The 18,254-nt window shown below is 42.9% G+C and overlaps 1 long non-coding RNA gene across 1 annotated transcript; it reads left to right on the forward strand.

Annotated features, from left to right (window-relative positions):
• The first annotated feature begins 1,007 nt into the window (after window positions 1–1,007).
• LOC141425689 (uncharacterized) lies at window positions 1,008–7,976 on the forward strand. The gene is made up of 3 exons (XR_012450735.1): window positions 1,008–1,210; window positions 2,466–2,633; window positions 3,113–7,976. It is a non-coding gene; the product is annotated as an uncharacterized lncRNA (long non-coding RNA).
• Window positions 7,977–18,254: the final 10,278 nt, after the last annotated feature.

An 18,254-nucleotide genomic window follows, 5' to 3' on the forward strand; every position in this document is an offset into this window, starting at 1 on the left:
AGAATGCAAAAAATAGGAGCTTCCTATTGATTTCATTGAATTTCACTAGGCAGCCTAAACCCATATTTCATTTTAAATCCCCATTCCAGTTTCTTGAAACATTAGCACTACAAAGGGGGAACCAGCATAGAGAACTTGATATACCATATATATTCTTCACATAATAAAATGGGGTCATTTAATGAATAAAACTGCTTTAAGGCTGGTGGTGGAGCTCAGTGGAAGAGTACTTGTTGAGCATACACAAGGCTCTGGGTTGAATTGCTAGCATCCTTCTCACAAAAAAAAAAAAAAAAAAGGAAGACGCTTCAAACAGTATTTCTATCTAACACAGGAAAGATTAATTCAATAACTTTTAGGACAGTGTTGCTTGTAAGTCTATTTGAGAACTGGGTTTTTTTGTTTGTTTGGTTGGTTGGTTTGTTGCTTTTACTTTCCAAATACAACTGTACCTATCTAGGTTTTAAAACTCTATCAGGTGGAAGATAATCCAGGGTTGATATAGCTGATCACAGAATCTGAGCTCTGGGAACCATCTCTGTACATCACAACAACATTTAAGAAAGAAGAGGCACTCATGCCCAGAGAAAGAATGTTACAAGCAGCTTTACAGAACTGAAGCTCTCTCCCTCTCAGCCCTGGCTTTGGGGAAAGTCGGCAGCTTTCCTCTGTAGGAGAGAAGAGGATGTTCAAAGGCAAAGGAGAATTGAAAAGAGGAGTTTAACTTTCAATTGTGAGAGACCAAGATTCCCAGGGGTTTTAACCAACGCTGTTGAGCTGTGGAAAGTTCTCACTCTTTTATTTGACTACAACACTGAAGTGCCCAGCTTCTAGATAACAGACACAAAATGGAGAAGGTGTTTTTGAGGCCTAATAAGTTAATGTGGGCCAGGTGTGGTAGTGCACATCTGTAATCCCAGTTAGCTAGGAGGCAGAGGTAGGAAGATCATTGTCCGAGGCTTGCCCAGACAAAGTTAGCAGGAGACCCAGTCTGAAAAACAAACTAAAAAGCAAAAGGGCTGAAGGAGAGGTTCTCAGCTCAATTTTTAAAAAAAGGTTGATGGGAGTTTCTTATTTCTAGATTCTGGAAGCCACACATTGCCTGTTTCCTTGATTATGAAATGATTGAAAAGCATAGACAGCACACAAGAGCCTGGGCGGAAGAACATGGGTATGTCAGAGGAAACACTTGGCAGTGCCTTTCACTAAGGTACAGTGTGCACTTTGACCATCCTGTCTGCCCACCTGCCTGAGACGTGCAACATTCGTTAGAAGGAGCTTAGGCTGTAGAATCTCAGAGCTACACATCTCACTCCCTCTGGGGCCTTGGGGTCAAGGAGCCATGGTGACAGCAAGACCCTGAGGACATTGCTGCAGCCTTGGGATTGTGATCCCAGAGGCTCCCCAAGCCGTCCACAGAACCCAGCCTCTCACAGCCAGAGATGGAAGAAGGAACCAGAAAATCATGTCCTACTCACCAGAAGCTAGATTTCTGCCAAAATGCCTGTTGACATGGCTGGAATTTTCTCCAGGGCAAGCTATATTCAAAACAGCTCAGGGAATACAGGCTTCAGAAGCCAAGTGGACAGCAGGTTGGAAGTTCCAGTAGACAAGTTATTTTCCAAGTCAGAACCCAGGCAGATGAGAACCAATCCAGGGTCAACTCAATAGCTGTCAATACAAGAGAAACATAAGATGAACCTTATCCAGAACCAGGTGCAGACTCAGTTAAATCAATGTTGGCTGTCCATTAAACTCGTCCAGGCTGGCCCAGCCCGTCTCCATACCAATGGATTCCAAGTTTGAAGTGGGGAAGACATGGCAATCTCTATGGTTAAAATCCTTCCCTGATGACTCTCATTTGAAGTCAGTTGGGAAGTGCTGAGCTAAAGAGTTTCTTAGATATTTCCAGATGGGATAGGCTGTGGTCCCCTACTATAGGCAGCAAGAATGTTTCCCTAAGTAAGGACAGGGAATGGGTCACACATGGATAAAGGAGATGGGGGTGGTGGAAGGAATCTGGTAAAGATAGAAAGTCAATGAAGGATAAGAATCGAGGTAGACACTTGGGCAGCTAAATGATCTGGCTTTGGGCACAGGAAGATAAAAGAGGGCCTGATCTGTGGCAGTCATACCACTACTATTCCCCAGGTCTACACAATCCTTCAAGGTCAAGTGGCCCCATTTTTATCTCCACTCCCTCAGCTTATTAGTAGGGATCATGAAACTATGATTTCCCACTATTCCCCCTCCACCCCATGGCCCTACTACTTTTCCAATTTTCCACCCCTTGAAGTGCCCCCTCATCACCCCATCATCTTTTCCAATCTCCACGGATCCAACACAAAGATGTTCTTCAGATGGTTTCTGTATCTAGCAGAAGAGAAAGTTAGTACATTATATGTTTCTCCCAAAATCTTCTATGAGATTCTAAAATCTTGACACCTTCCTTCCTGTCTGATTAGGAATATGTTGAGAAGCACAAAGTCCCATCAGAGCCATCTGGGAGAGGTTCAGTCGCCAAGAAGAAACATAAGACTCTGTGGCCATCTTCAAAGTACTTTGCAAATATCATGATGTCCTCCCAGGCTGACTTAATCTTTCTTCCAACAGCAAGCATGGTCAACACCCAGGTAATTTCCCTGTTTCTATCATCATCTTCTTGATAGATGGTGAGTCCTTTCCACATGACTGGAGCTATTCGGTCCCTCTTGTACCTTCTCTGCATCGTCCAGGATGAGACTCATCTGGTAGTGAAAGTTCTTCTATGGTAAGGTTGGATTCCATTATTAAACCAATTTAAGAAAAAGCCACCATCTGTTTTGAGTGTTGATGTCAGTGATTTCTAGGTTAGGGGTAAAATATATCCACCAGGGCAATCCTTCTGGCTGTAACAATATTCTCCAAATTGACCACTACAGTTAAAAAAACCAGCACTAATAGAATTAGTTTTCCTCTGACACTAACATTCTCTTTTGTGCTCCTTTTGCCTTCACTAATATAAGCCCTCAGGAATTGTCCTTGTTACATTCAGAGACACACAGAACACAAAGCTTGGCGCCTTTGCTAACGTCCTTCATTACCCCCCTCAAAGCAAGCATGTGAGAATTAGATTCTACTGGAGAGCTGTGAGTTCTCAGGAAGGAGTCACTTGGAAGATCACATGACCTTTGACTAACTCACTCTGCCAACTTATTTATTCCCCCTCCCAGCACACACATGAAGGCAGAACTCTGAAAAGAATAAGTGTTCAGAAAAAACAATGTTCTCAAGGGAATCATTGTGAAAATGCAGTGCCCCTCTTATATTGCATTTAACTGAGAACTTTCACAAATCAACGATTACCATGTTTACAGGAAGCAAAGGGTTCCATATGAGTTCCTTCCTTCCTTCTGAAACTCCAGTTTCTAATGATTTGAGGTCCAAAGGATCCCCAAGTACATATTCAGGTCCTTAATTTCAAAAGTGAGTGTCTTTCAAAAGTGCCACAGCTCTGACCCTCTTGACTCTTCCCACCCTAGGAAGGGTGACGTACACTGGCCCATCTCCACCCAAAGCTTGTGGCTTACATTGAAGTTCACTCTTGGTGAGAGGAAGCATTTTTGACAATGGGTGTTCTGATACCTGAACTGTGATTTGAGCTCTGCTAGCTTATGAATTTCTGCTTACCCTACTTCCCCAACAAATGACCGAGACAGGTACCTACCTCAATTAAGTTATTTATCATGCTAACAGGTTTCCATATTCTATTGCAATGGTCCTGTGTTAGAGTTCTGGAATGTGCAAGTTCCTCTAGCAGGCACGGCTTTAAACAAGTTGTCGGGGGCTGCTTTCATGACATCGTGTGAGTGAGCTCTCGGAAGAGGGACTATCTTGACCTACAAGGTCAGCCCACAAGCTCCATTGAGATTGTTATTTAAGCATTGCCAGCTGTGGGCTGCTTGATTCAAACTGCATTGTGATAGCATCAAAATGTAGAGTAACACATTACAAGTGCTGTTTCAAATGAAGAAAACTTTGTCCCTGCTTCTTTTATTACATTTGGATCCTCCACTTATTTCTAAAATAGTCCTAGTTCCAAAGCAAACATATCTCAGTTAATGTGCCCCGATATGTGCTTAGTGACCGACCAGGCAGGGACAGTTGCACCCTGTGGGCTCTTGACTACACCAGCAATTGCTGACTTTTTCATTGTGCAATTGGAAAAGGACTTAATTTTTAAATGATTCCAAAGACTGAACTCACTTTAAAGAAGAGTTTCCCAGGGAGCTCATATGTAGCAAACTGTGAGCACTTTGAGGACAGCTCAGCATATTATTTCATAACCCATGACACTCCTGTTAATGCACTGAAATCAGATAACAGAACTCTCTGGACACTGGAATCAAGGAAAAGAGGAGGTCAGTATCAGGGTTTTTTTTTATCATTTTAAAACTTTGTTTACAAATATATATGCTTTTAAAAGAGAGATTAAACCCTTTCTTAAACATCATTATGGACTAAACATAGGGGCAAGGGGTTTATTTTAGTGACACATATTGCAAACTAGCCTAAACCAGTTTGACCAATCACAATTAGCCTCCACAGGCTAGAGGTGGTAGCTTGCAGGTAAGTGCTTAACAACCAGTTTAGGGGGTGAGGGAAGAGGAAGCCCTAATTTGTAGCATTTACCCATTTTAGTGGAGGGTTTCAAGTTCATGATGTTACTGAACACAGAATTGAGACAAGGTATTCGAATCACTTCTCACAAGCATGCATTCAGCATTAGAGATATGTTACAGTGAAAGCAAATGTCAGATGGATTCTGCAAACACTAGTAAGCAGACACAGAGTCACACCACATGTGGAAGGTGGGTGATGTCCCAGGTCTCTGCCTCTTAAGACACCTCAACAAGAAATTTCTGAAAAAGACTCATTTGAGGCATGTCCAATTATTCCCAAACCCTAGTTGCTGGATTCAGTTTACTCTCCAGTGGCTATCAAGTACCAGAATCAGGGTCAAACCAAATGCTATTCTGGGAAGTATAAGCTGACAGGCTCACTACCTGCTTACAACCTGTGTGTGCTCAGGCAAAGGGGTCTAGTCAACCCATGCAACTTGAGCCCTACTCCTCTCAACAATGAAAAATGCTTTCTAATATCTCTCATGCTAGATCACAAAGCCTCTACTGCTGGTGGAAGCAGCTAAGAGGCAAATTCTTGAACAAGGAGCTCCCTTTGGGTTGTGGAACAAAAAGGACTGCAAATGCTAACAGTGCCCTGGGGAGCGGGTGTTCCTGACCTGAGTATGCACCAACCATTCCAGAGTAGAGAGTAAAGCCAACATCTGTATGACCCTGGGGCCAAGCAAAGCAGGCCTCAGATTTCCTAGGACCTGCCAGCTGGGGCAGTGTCACTGCGACCCCTTCAGCTCTTTCACTGCCTGGGAAGGAAAGTTAATACCAGAGGACTTTGAGCCTACTATCTGATCCAGCCAGCACACCTACCTGGTCCTCTGGTCTCCAGATTTGCTGTAAGACAATCTATATTTTCTGAGGTGATTTCAATGGACTTGAGTAAGTAGCCAGGAAGTTGGAAGCACAGAAAGCTCTTGAGGCAGGTTTCTGAGAGGAGAGGGGGAAGAGGCAGGTAGAAAACACCTGAGCAGCCCACTAATACCTAGGCTTAAACATCAACACTGAAGACATCTGACATTTCTACCAGATCATTTCATAGTATTTTTGGCTAGTCTCACTGCCTACTGATCATATGGCCTTGGATAAATTATCTAGTCTTTTGAGTCTGCTCATCTATAAAATGGAGTGCTAACACCTTCCACAGGGAGATGGTATGACTAATTGAGTAGCTAATGAGAAAGAGCTTTCAGCATGCTGCTATATACCTATCAGGCCACTCAAATAGTCAGAGTGTTATTATTAATCTTGACTAACTGAGAGCAGACCAAAAATTCTAACCAGTTTCACATGACAAGGGATTCTTTAAGACCATACACTTTATTTCTGTAAAGTTTCCTCCTTCCATTTTCCCCAACCCTATCTTTTATTCTTAAGACAATTTGTTGAATCAGTGTATCAATCCATCCATTAATGATCTCTTTTTTTCTTTTTAAAATTATATTGATTCAAGTCTTGAGGGATGTGGGGAAAAACTGAGAGAAAAGACATTGTTATCATCATTTTTATACACTAAAAAAAAATAAATAATAGCTAAAAATATTTCATCGATTATCCAGGAAAAAAGGATCTAGATTTGACAATCTCCAACTGTCATTTTTATTTCTGCTAGCCTATCATTCCTCCTACTGTTTTAACCCAGTTTCTAAAATTTATTTTACACACTCCAGCAGCACCCTGCCTGTCGTGAGTAGTTTTTATTGGCATGATATATTTTATGCCAAGAGATTTGCTGCTGCTGAGAATAACTTTAGGGGATATCATGATTTAAGAATTGAGCCTCTGTAAGTAAATATATAAGCACAAACATATGCAAGGACATATCCATAGACACCTTCATGTGAACAAAGATTTTTCAACCCCTAAAAATCAGCCCAAATCTCAGGACTTTCTTTCTTTGTTCTTTCACACTATCAGGTTCCTATAATAGCCTGATGATAAGCTCTGCAAAAGTGTCTAGCAGGGTCTGGATGGCAGGCTTATGACCACAGCCTCCTGCCCCTCAGCACCAGCCTGCAGAGGGCCTGTGACAAGGAGGTGAGCAGGGCACAGCCCAGAGCCAAGACCTCCAGGGGATTCTGAATGAGCTCATTCTGTCCTTGTCTCCTTTGACCCTAGAAGAAGGCCTGTGAGACCAGCAGAAGCTGAGTTTCCCCAGAGGCCTGGCTCTGCTGGGTGTATCAGACCGTAGGGTCCGCAGTGGCAACCTTGCCTTTGCAGCCTGGAGAGATAGGGCTTATACCCAGTTAAGGGCCCAAGACACCAAATTAGGGCATCAAAACTGAAAGGCTTGTAATAGTGTAAGTTCTATTTTATGTCAGATAAGATGATGCCCATGACCAAATAAAAAGGGTCACAAGAGTGTTCACTGGGGATATCTAAGTCAGCTTAGCCTATGGCAGGTACAGTGGGTTCTAAGCCACACAATTCTGGGCAGGAGTTCAGAGCTATTCCCAGACCAAGGGCGATTGTGGTACCCTGAAGCATCTGAGAATCTTCCACAACAAGGCAGTACAGAAGGGGGCTCTTGAAATGGTTCTCCCCACCTAATGCTACAACAGGGGGTACACCCCTTAGTAGCACTGAGAAGCTACAGTGCCCCCCAAAATGACTCCATTCCTAAGCAAAAAAGCAATTGTTCACTTTTACATACAAGGATAACCTCTTTGAGAGTTATACTGCAAAAGGCAGCATCAACAGAGCTATAAAAATACGAATTTAAAAATTGTGTCTGTGTGTGTGTGTGTGTGTGTGTGTGTGTGTGTGTTTGTTTTCCAGAAGCCCTCTAGATACCAAAATCTGCCTATGTTCAACAGGCTATTTTCAGAGACTCTACACCCATCATTGAAAGATGTATACAGGAAATTATTACTTATAACACCCTGTACAATGTAATGTTATGTAAGTAGTTATTACACTACAATGTTTAAGGAATAATGCAGGAGTAAAGGGTCACATGTTCGGTATCCTCAGTTTATTAAATCTGAAGATGGGGTTGATTTTGGTTTTTTTCAGTACTGGGGTTTGAACTCAGGGCCTCTGGCTTGCTTGGCAAGGTGCCCTACCGTTTAAGCCACTCCACCAGCACAATTTTATGATTTTTTTTTTTTTTGGTGGAACTGGGGTTTGAACTCAGGGATTCATGCTTGCAAGGCAAGTGCTGTACCGTTTGAACCTTGAAATGGTAGATGGGGACCCACAGATACACAGGGTTGACTGTATATATCTATCTGTAACTGGCACTCTCTAAAAGAAAAAATCCTTTCATTTTTTGATAAATGCATGCTGTGTACATTGTGTTGAAATATCACACTATACTCCATTAATATGTGTATTACATATTAATAAAAAATAGAATTAAAATATTTTAAATGTCTGATCATCTCTTGGAATGGGGGAGAAATGACAGAGGGTCAGAGGAGCACATGCCTGTAATCTCAGCTGCTGTACAGAAGAAATGAAAAGGGATTGGCAGGTAGAAGGAAGAATTTTGGTTTGGGAATTTTGCTTTTGTTTTTTGGGGGTTGTGGGAGAGGGAGATGGGGTCTCACTGTGTTGCCGAAGGTGGCTTTGAACTTCTAGGCTCTAGTGATCCTATTTCATCAGCCTCTGGAGTAGCTGGAACTACAGATGGATACCATAATACCCAGCAGAGGGACTTTTTGCTTTTTATTTTTTTATTTTGCAGTACTGGACATTGAACTCAGGGTCTTATGCTTACCAGGCAGGCACTCTACCACTGAAGCCACACCTTCAGCCCATTGGTTTTGGGGGGCAGGGGGTGAAGAAGGTGGAGAGGGAAGGTTCTTCATGGTTTCTGTGGTCTGACTCCACACCATCTTCCTGGGGCAGTCCTTTCCCTTTCTCCTGTTGCTACTGCTGGATCTCCCTTTGAAACTGGTGCTCCAGCTGCCCTCCTGCAGCTGGGAGAAGGTTGGCTCAGGCCATGGACTCTGGGTTCCATTGGTTCCAGTCTGTAGAGGAGAAAATGCCTCACAGCTGCACTTGAATTTCACTGATGGACTAAGAGTTATAAGCCTATGTGTGTATAATAAAGAATATAAATGTTTTACGAATATCTGTTCTTATTGACTTCTCAAGAGCTCCACCCTTGTAAAGATTGTGAACAGCACTATTGAAGGTGCCTCTTGTTATTGAAGCCAGAAGCTAGAAGAAGTAAGGAAGGATCTTCCCCTAAAAGATTCTGAGGAAGCAGGGCCCTGCTAACATCTTGATTTCAAACTTTTGATCTTCACAACTGTGAGAGAACACATTTTTGTTTTGTTAAGCCAACCAGGCCTGTGATACTTTGTGACAGCAAAGTACCTGGAAAATGAACACAACTCCTCCATCCCTCCCCGGCCCACAGGCCTAGTCCCTGTATCATGTCCCTTTATTCTCTCTTCTCTGAGGATGACTCCTTCCCCCCAAAACTTCTGGGTCAAGTGCACACAGATCTCTGAAGGGCATGCAGTTCTTGGTAGGCCTACTCTGACCTTCCAGATGTCTCTGATTACTAGAATGATCACAGCTAAGGCCCTTACACTGGAATTTCTACTCTATTGTTCTGAAACATATGTATATAAAATAGCCAAAGAGAAGCCCCCTAAATACCTGCTTTCAAAATTCTCATTTTTCAATAGCATTTACCAACAAAGTACTACACCTTCCCCAATATTTTAGAATGCCATGGAGGGTTCGAATGAGATAGATGGCCTCAGCCTTCAAGGCATTGGTGTTATTGCTGGAGAGAAAAAGAATGAAATGTAGATTTAAAAAAAAAAACCATAGAGTATAAATAATAGTATTCAGTTAAGTACTAAAATGCAGTAAAGAGGTAAGGTTCTGAGGGAGTAGTAGAAAAGGGCTTAGAGGTGTGGGAAGTTCCCTGATGTGGGGCTTCTGGGAGAGGGAGGAATAGCGCAGGCAAGACAAGAGCAAGGACTTGAGGCTGGATCATTGCATGAAGAGCAGTAATGCATCCAGCCCTGCTCCTAGATTGTAGAGGGACTTAAAGTCTAAGCTGCAGGAAATGCCATTTGCCTCTAAATTGCTCAGGCAGTCAACTGCTCTGCAGGGTGAGACAGGCAGCATGACAATTAGCTAGTCTAATCCCAAGTCATGATTTTTACTCTCTTAATGTTTCTAAAAATCCCTAGGGCCCAAAGGTAAGTATTCACTTGCAAGAACAATTCTCCAAAGATGAAGAGCACTGAAATGTCACAGTGACTCGCTGAACCATTTCAGCCTTCCCCGTCACAAACATAATCACAGTCTCCACTGGCACACTGGGTGGGGAGGAAGACTGGAAATGTATGAGGTGTCTTAAGTGCACACTCAGAGATATGCGCCACAAATAGCCAAGGAAGCATTCCTCACTGAAGGGTTTTTGTGGACGCCAGCTGCTGTTAGCAGCTCATGACTGGGGTGACCAGAAACAGGGTCACCTGGGCATTATGCCATAACCCAGCTCCCAGTCTCTAGGCTCTTATCGCCCTACTCAGCCATCAACTAAGTGGAGAACATTTTTCTTTCCAGGAATGGCTCACCTGGTTTTTTGCAACCTTAGCCTGTGAACATGAGCCAGCTGAGTTTAGGAAGCCAAACACTAGAAAGTTACTAAGATGAATTTTGAGTACACTGATCTCTCTGAGATCATTGGCCATTCTAAAATTGTGGACCCAGTAGCCCTTATGGGGGACCTAAGGAAGAGAAGGCTGGAAGTGTCATTGTGATATTCCACGCTCTAGTTGAGACCTGTCCTTGCAAGTCAGTATCTCTCTTTGGCTCCTTAGGTTTTAAAAATACAATGCCCTCGGCTGTGACTTACAATAATGCATTTGTGATAAACTGTCACACTGTTCCTTCCAAAGGCTTGGAGCTGGACACTCTTTGGGTCCTCCTCCTACCCAGGGTGGACTGTGCAACCTTCCTGGATTTGTGACAAGTGCCAGCCATGTTCATTACCCAAGTTATCATCTGGAGAAAGTCTGAGTGCAGTGATTTCACCACTTTCCTGCTAGGCCTGGAGACCTCACTACCTGCTCTATCTAGTGAGAGATACCGAGCCTTCCAGTCACCCTGAGACAAAGATCCAGGCCAGGACCTTGCCCCATTGTCACTTCACAGCTTCCTCACTAATGGAGCAGAGCCATATCTATGTCATCTATCCTTCCATATTTACAACATGTCCTTGAATAGAATTTTTTTTGGCAGTACTGGGGATTGAGCTCAGGACCTCCAGCTTGCTAGGCAAATGCTCTGCTACTCAAGCCACACAGTCAATCCTTTTTCTGTTGGTTATTTTTGAGATAGAGTCTTGCTTTATGGCCAGGGAGGCCTGGACTGGGATCCTCTTTTTTGTAGGATGGGATCACAGGAGCATACCACCATGCCCAGCCATTGGTTGAGGCAGGGTCTTGAACTTTTTTGCCTGGGCTAGACTTGAACCACAATTCTTCTGATCTTTGCCTCCCAAGTTGCTAGAATTATAGTCTTGAGCTATTGTACCCAGCTTTCCAGTCCCTTTTGCTGTAGTTATTTTCAGATAATATCTCATGTTTTTGCCCAGGACTAGCCTCAGACCTCCATCCTCCTAGCTACATAGCTGGAATTACAGAGGTGCACTAACACATCCAACTTGATTTATTGAGATGGGGGTCTTGCTAACTTCTTGTCTGGGCAGGCCTTGAACTGCACTCTTCCTGAGCTCTACCTCCTGAGTAGCTAGGATTATAGGCATGAGCCACTGTGCCTGGATTACAAATTATCTTTTATTATAGATCAAGCATCAGCAAATTTTTTTTTTCTGTAAAAGGCCAAATAGCAAATATTTGGGGCTTTGGAGCTAAATGGAGGGAAATGTATTTTGCTCTTTGCACACTATAACTGCCCTTGCTTTTTCTCCTTCCTGGAGGAATTGCTCGTCTAGTTCAACTCCCCAGTTCTTCCACTATAGCACATCATCAGACATAGATGAGGTATAAATAAATGAACATGACTATGTTCCAATAAAACTTTATTTAAACTCAGGCAATGGACCAGATTTTGTGTGTAAGTCATACTTAACTGACTCCTGTTACATATGATACCTTCATATACAGTATATGGGTTTTCTGGTGGGACTGAGTTTTAAACTCAGGATTTCACACTTGCAAAGTAGGAGCTCTACTACTTGAGCCACACTCCAGCCCATTTTGCTCTGATAATTTTGGAGATGAATCTCACAAACTATATTTTTGGGATGGCCTCGAACCTTGATCCTCTAGATTTCACCTTCCCAAGTAGGTAGAATTACAGGCATAAGCCACCAGCATCCAACCATATACATACTATTTTTGAATGGCCCATTATTAGTTTAGGAATGCTTTCATAGAATCTTTGTTTCTCACAACCTGTGGAAAGCAGGTAGGGCCAGTATTGCCCTCATTTTACATGTAAGTTAACTGAGGCTCACTAAAAACTTCCCTGATATGAACAGTCAGAAAAAACTTGGATCTTGGATCAGTATGTGGGAAGCCCCTCACTAAACACAACCAGAAGCTAAAGAGAGAACAAAATTTCAAGAAAGAAACATCAGACTGAGACCCTGGGCAGGCTAAGGTCCTTATGACAGCCCACCTAAGACCGGCCATGGATTTTGATCATACTTTGACTCAACAGAGTGATAAATGATTGAGATAGGATCTGTCACACCCCATGTCCAAATTCAATCAAAGCAAAGCAACTGAAAGAGTAGTAGCTATTAGCTCACCATAACTTTCTTTGCCCATTCACCTTCATGGGAAGAATCACTAATAGCTTATGCTCCAAATTGATGGTTCTTTTCCTTTATAATGGTTCATGTGGAGGACATAGACCCTGACTGAGATGCAGTGTGCAGTTTGGTTAGATATTTTGAAGGCATTATGACTAGGATCTTAAGGATGTCTTTGTCCTGACTACAAACATCCATCTCCATTCAGGATTCTGGAGGGAGCAGTACTCAGAAAGCAATACCAGGATAAGAATCAAAATCCACATTCTGCCAGGCTGGGTTATACATGTCTATAATCCCAGCTACTTGGAAGGTGGGGGAATCAAGGTCTAAGGCTGGCCCAGGGAAAAAGCACCAAACCCTATCTAAAAACAAACTAAAGTAAAAAGGGCTGGTGGGAGTGGCTCAAATGGTAGAGTGCCTGCCTAGCAAGTGTGAGGCCCCAAGTTCAAACCCCAGTCCCACCAAAACAAACAAACAAACGAAACCACATTCTTACTAATGGCACAAGTGCTCCCAAGGGTTCCCTTGCCCCCCAATGCTGGCTTCTGTGATAAATCCAGATTGGAGCCCATCAACAGTGAGCCTTCAAAGGGCTTCACTCACCCTCTCTCAGCAAATCAAGAATCAGGGTTCCCACATGTGACCATTTGTGAGGAGCTACTTTAATGTATGGCTGATCCCCCAAAGAGATCCTGATTCAGTTTACTGATGGTGTCCCAAGAAGTAGAGGAAGGTGTGCAAGAGAGGAAAGGCTTGTGACTTCACGGAACAGAGGCAAGAACCACAGGGAAGAGAGGGATGTGACCTATGGCTTATAGCACCAAGGCTTGCATGAGCTTGTTAGCTGTACTGCCACTGCCAGGACAGACAACTGCTGCCAGTGACTAGAGCTTCTCTGTCTCTTCATCTGTGGCCTTCCTACCAGGGAGGGTTCTGGGATGTTCAGGGCATATCTCTCCTTAACTTCCTTCAAAGTTAAGGCACAAGGCAACATGGACTCATTGAGTAAAACAGTTGCAAGAGGGAAGAGAAAAAGTCTTACCTGGAGTTGAGCCTCTGCTGGGACGATCAGGTCCTTAGGAAAATATGGGCATGACTGGAGCAGAACCACTCTCCCTCTTTTCATGATGAATACTGGTGTGCTCAGAGAACACAGGGCACAGGAATTGCAAGAAGAGTTTGTGATTCCCAGAAACATAGTGTGTAGCAGAAAGAATAATATAAACCTGGCCAGGCACAGTGGCTCATGCCTAGAATCCCAGCTACTCTAGAGGCAGAGAGCAGAAGGATTGCTGCTTGAGGCCAGCCTGGGCAAAAAGGTATCAAGACTCCATCTCAACCAATAAGCCAGGCATGGTGGTACTTGTCTGTGATCCCAACTACATAGATAGGAAGATCTTAATCTGAGGTCAACTGGGCAGAAACAAAACCCTGTCAGGAAAAATAACTAAAGCAAAAAAAAAAAAAGCTATGGAGGCATTGTTCAAGTGTCAGAGCACCTGCCTAGCAATCTCGAGGACCTGATTTCAAGTCCTAGTACTGCCCCAAAAAAAGAAGAATACAAACTTAGGCTAAAATCATTTCTTATCATAAACAATATGTGCTCCTGTGTGTGCATCTTAAATACCTTTCTGGAATAAATTAAGCTATATAAATAAATAAATAAATAAATAAGACCTTATGCAAATCAATCAAACAATTAATAATAGTGCATCTATTTCTAAACATGAGCTTTGGGTAGTGTAGTGGACTACAAACAAACTCCCCAGAGCCTGTGAAGGTGACCTTTTTGGAAAAAGGTTCCTGTAGTCATAATTGAGCTAAAGATTTTGAGAGGAAGAGATTGCTCTGGATTACCCCGGTGGCCCTGTTCCAATGACAATTATTCTTAATAGAGACATGTAGATGTGAAGATGGAGACAGTGCCAGGGCAATGCAGCTACAACCAGAGTATAGCAACAGTCACCAGGAGCTGGCAGAGGCAAGGGTAGAGTCCCCCCCAGAGTCCTCAGGGAGCACAGCCCTACTGATGACACCTTGATTTAAACTTCTAGCTTCCAAAACTGTGAGAAAATGAATTTCTGTTATTTTAATCCACCAGTTAGTGGTAAACTGTTATAGCAACTACAGGAGATGAATACAGGTGCTCAATTTTTTAAAATGTACTTTTTGTTAAATTTCAAATCCCACCACACACAGATAGTTGTATTGAGCTTCTGTAACTCTGTACTCAAAGTACCAAGACCTAACTCCAGGTCTGTCACCCAGACCTGATGCCAACACCCTCCTTCCTGATTCAGGAAAAGACAAGAGGTATCTCCCTTGGTTGCCAGCGGAGCACTGGAGGGACCATGGGGGAAGGAAGGGAATCCTAGTAGGTGGCCACAAACTCCCCTGGGACTTGATTGTTTCATAGAGAAACAATCCAGGTAATGCCACCAAATTCAACTCTGTCCTCTCACTCTGCTCAAAACAATGGGAACATTTGTGCGGGCAGCTAGCTCCTGAGCTGCTGCAGAAGGATGCCTGGGTCTAAAGTGCATCCCCTGTCTCCCTCCCCCTGTAATCAAGGACAGTCTTTTTTCTTTTTTGGTACTGGGAATTGAACCCAGAGCCTTGCACATTCTAGGCAAGTTCTCTACCACTAAGCTGCTACATCCCCAGCCCTGAGACAATATTTCAATTTTGTCTCAGTTTCATCATCCTAGAAGAACCTTACCCAAAGTTGATTTCTGTGTGCCTGGAGAAGCCACAAGGGCCAGAGTGAACCCAGAGGGAGAACTGAGGAGGACGCTTTGGTTAAGGAAACTATCTGGGCTCCTGACTCGCACATTTACACAGAGAACTTTTTTTTTATTTGAACCAACTAGGTCAAAAGGCATAGCAGATTTTGAAGGAATGAAATGGCCAAAAGGCACTTTTTCCCCAGGATTTGAATGAACCCAATACAATTAGGCTTCCAACAGGAAGGCACTTAATTTTCCTAATGAACAGATTTCCAGCAAGAAGCTAACAGTAAGCAAATTCTAATAAGAAAGCAATAAATAGGCAGTGTTTCCAGTAGTCACTGCTCAACTTTCAGAGTTTGAACTGTATTTTTCCATTACTACAAAAAAAAAAAAAAAAGACTACACATAGAAAAAAAAAAAAAGAGGAAGCTGAAAATTACTGCCAAAATAGATCAGTTCCACCAAAAATGCCCCAAACAGCACTCTTTCCCCTGCCCTGGAAATTATGTGACTCTCTCCACCCTTCTAAATTACACTGCCCGATAGACTTCATTTTCCCACTAAACACACAGAATGGAGATATTAGCTGATAACATGACCAGTGCTGCCTTTGGCTGTGACAATTTTTTTTCCAAGAACAGAACCAAATTCTGCATCACAAGGCCTTTGGAATTAATGGCTAGCATGTCTCTATTCTCTGCAACTACAAAAACAAAAAATGTGGTGCCTACCTCTTCTCTTACCTCAGAATCAGAGAGGAGCCCCAGAGGCTGTGGCAATAAATCTATATGTAATAGTTTCATAGAAATCACAGCTGACGAAGGGGTGCATTAAAATTGTATTTGAATTTTGCCCCATATGTGCTTCTCTCTCTCTCTGTGCCTTCATAAATATTCCAGAACCTTAGACAGAAAGAGTAATGACAATGAAATCAGTTGCTAAGTTAAAAGTATCACAGCCTTGGTGGGGAATAGCAGCCACTAGCCTCAAAGCTGCTCATGATTTGCGTGTAGGTTAGCCTGCTAAGAAACCCACAAACAAAGCTGGGCATGCTATCACATGCTTGCAATCTTTGCTGCTTGGGAGCTGAGACTGGGAAGTTCCAGATTCCAGGTCAGTCCTGGGCAAAAAAGTTCATAAGAGCCATCTCAAAGGAAAAAAGCTGGGCAAGGAGGCACGCCTGCCACACAAGCAGTGGTGGGAAGCATAGAATAGGAAGATCTGGGTCCAGGCTGATCTGGGCAAAAAAGTGAGACCCTACCTCCAAAATAACCAGAGCAAAAAGGGCTGGAGGCTTAGCTCAAGCAGTAGAACATTTGCATAGCAAGTGCCAAACCCCAAAGAAAGAAAAGAAAGAAAGAAAGAAGAAAGAAAGAAAAGAAAAGAGAAGAGAAAAAGAAATCCATGAACAGAACAACCCTAGCCTGCCCGATGCTCACTCCCCACTGAAAGGAAAGCATCCTATCCTAAACGATAGTTTGAATAGAGACAATAATTTGTCTCCAGCTGGTACAACTGCTTAATAAAGCTCCTGCTAAGTCTCTAGAAGTAATATTCTCCTATCCTCAGCAACAAAGAAAATTACCCTGTCGTGGGGACCACTTACTCAACCCACGCAAAATATTCTCAACTTGAAGTAGAAGATATTCAATGACAGTAATTTGCCATATGGAGACGTGAAAAAAAGTTTCAGAGATACATAGTAAACTAGAGGAGGAGGGGAAAAAAAACCTCAACAGAAGACTTAAGCCATCTCTCTATTGTAATAATTATTCTTCTAATGTTTTAATCAAAGGAAGCAGCCTGTCTCTCTCACCTCATTTATATTCAAGCCATCACACTTCCTAGGTGTTAATCTCCACGCCTCCAGGCTGTTAGAAGGGAGCGGAAATTGGCAGTCCCTGAACGAGACAAGCCTGGAGGAGAGCAGTACCCGGCACTACCCGGCACTACCCTTAATTATCTCCATTATGGTAATGTGGCTGTTTGTCAACAGCTAGAAGAGACCTAGAATGAGGCAAAAAGACTAGTTTTTAGATGTAGGTTCAAGCAATGAAGGTTTTCTTTCATAATTAAAAAATACATTAAAAATGGATTTAGTATTTAGGAGTGTGAAAGAAGAAACCAAAACCCACCACAATTCCAGCTAGCATGTATGTTTCTTAAAGTCATTTGTCCAATACAAATGAATCAATACAAATATTGGACATACGCAGAGGATACAGGGGATGAATGAAAGAATTTATTTTCCAGGAGCTAAAGAAACACATAAAATTAAATTAAATTAGTTATAAAATCAGTACCACATATATTCAAATGCAACTGAGAAACATTTGGGGCTATCCATGCACGTAAAAGAAAGCAATGTTACTTCATATTCAAAAGCTTCACACTGATCATTTTCAGAACAATATGACAAATACACAAATTAAGAATTCTAGGTCAATTTTCTAGTTCCTGGTCAAACAATACCATTGACCCCAGCCTAGGCTACCCAACTAGAAACCAAACAAGTGAATCTGCAGAACGGCCACTGAGCCATCATGGGGCATGCATCCACATCACACCGGAAGAGGAGTGCTGTTTCCCTTCCAGCCCTCACTGGGGGTGCTATGCCTTTAGTACCTATTCTGAACGCAAGCTTTTCCAGAACATTTCATGAGTTGCCTGAGCTGTGCTCAGCCTTATCACTACTGGGAGAGAAAGCAAGCAGTAGTTTGCTGGGATGTCTAGGCTTCAAGTTCAATAATCTTAAGTCTATTGAAATAACGCTAATCAGACTGTTTCTTTTTCCTAGCCATTTCTAACTGCCTCTGTGTTGTGGCTTACTGGAGAGGCCTTGGAGGGTAGGGGAGCAAAGGGGAAACTGTTTGGGTATAGATGCTCTGCCCAGAGCATCAGAGGTACTGGAACCTTCTTTCTGAAGCCCATAGGAGCCCTCTAAAAATGTGATGCCCCCCGGAAGGTCCTTCGACAGCAGGGCAACAAGAAAGAGCAAGATCACAATGTCAAAAGTCTGGACTCCACCCTTGCTTCTGCCATTGACTAGCCATGTGACTTGGGTAAGTCACTGTTTACTAGCTGACTGAATTG

This window comes from Castor canadensis, chromosome 8, assembly GCF_047511655.1.
Source record: "Castor canadensis chromosome 8, mCasCan1.hap1v2, whole genome shotgun sequence".
Taxonomy (NCBI): Eukaryota; Metazoa; Chordata; class Mammalia; order Rodentia; family Castoridae; genus Castor; species Castor canadensis.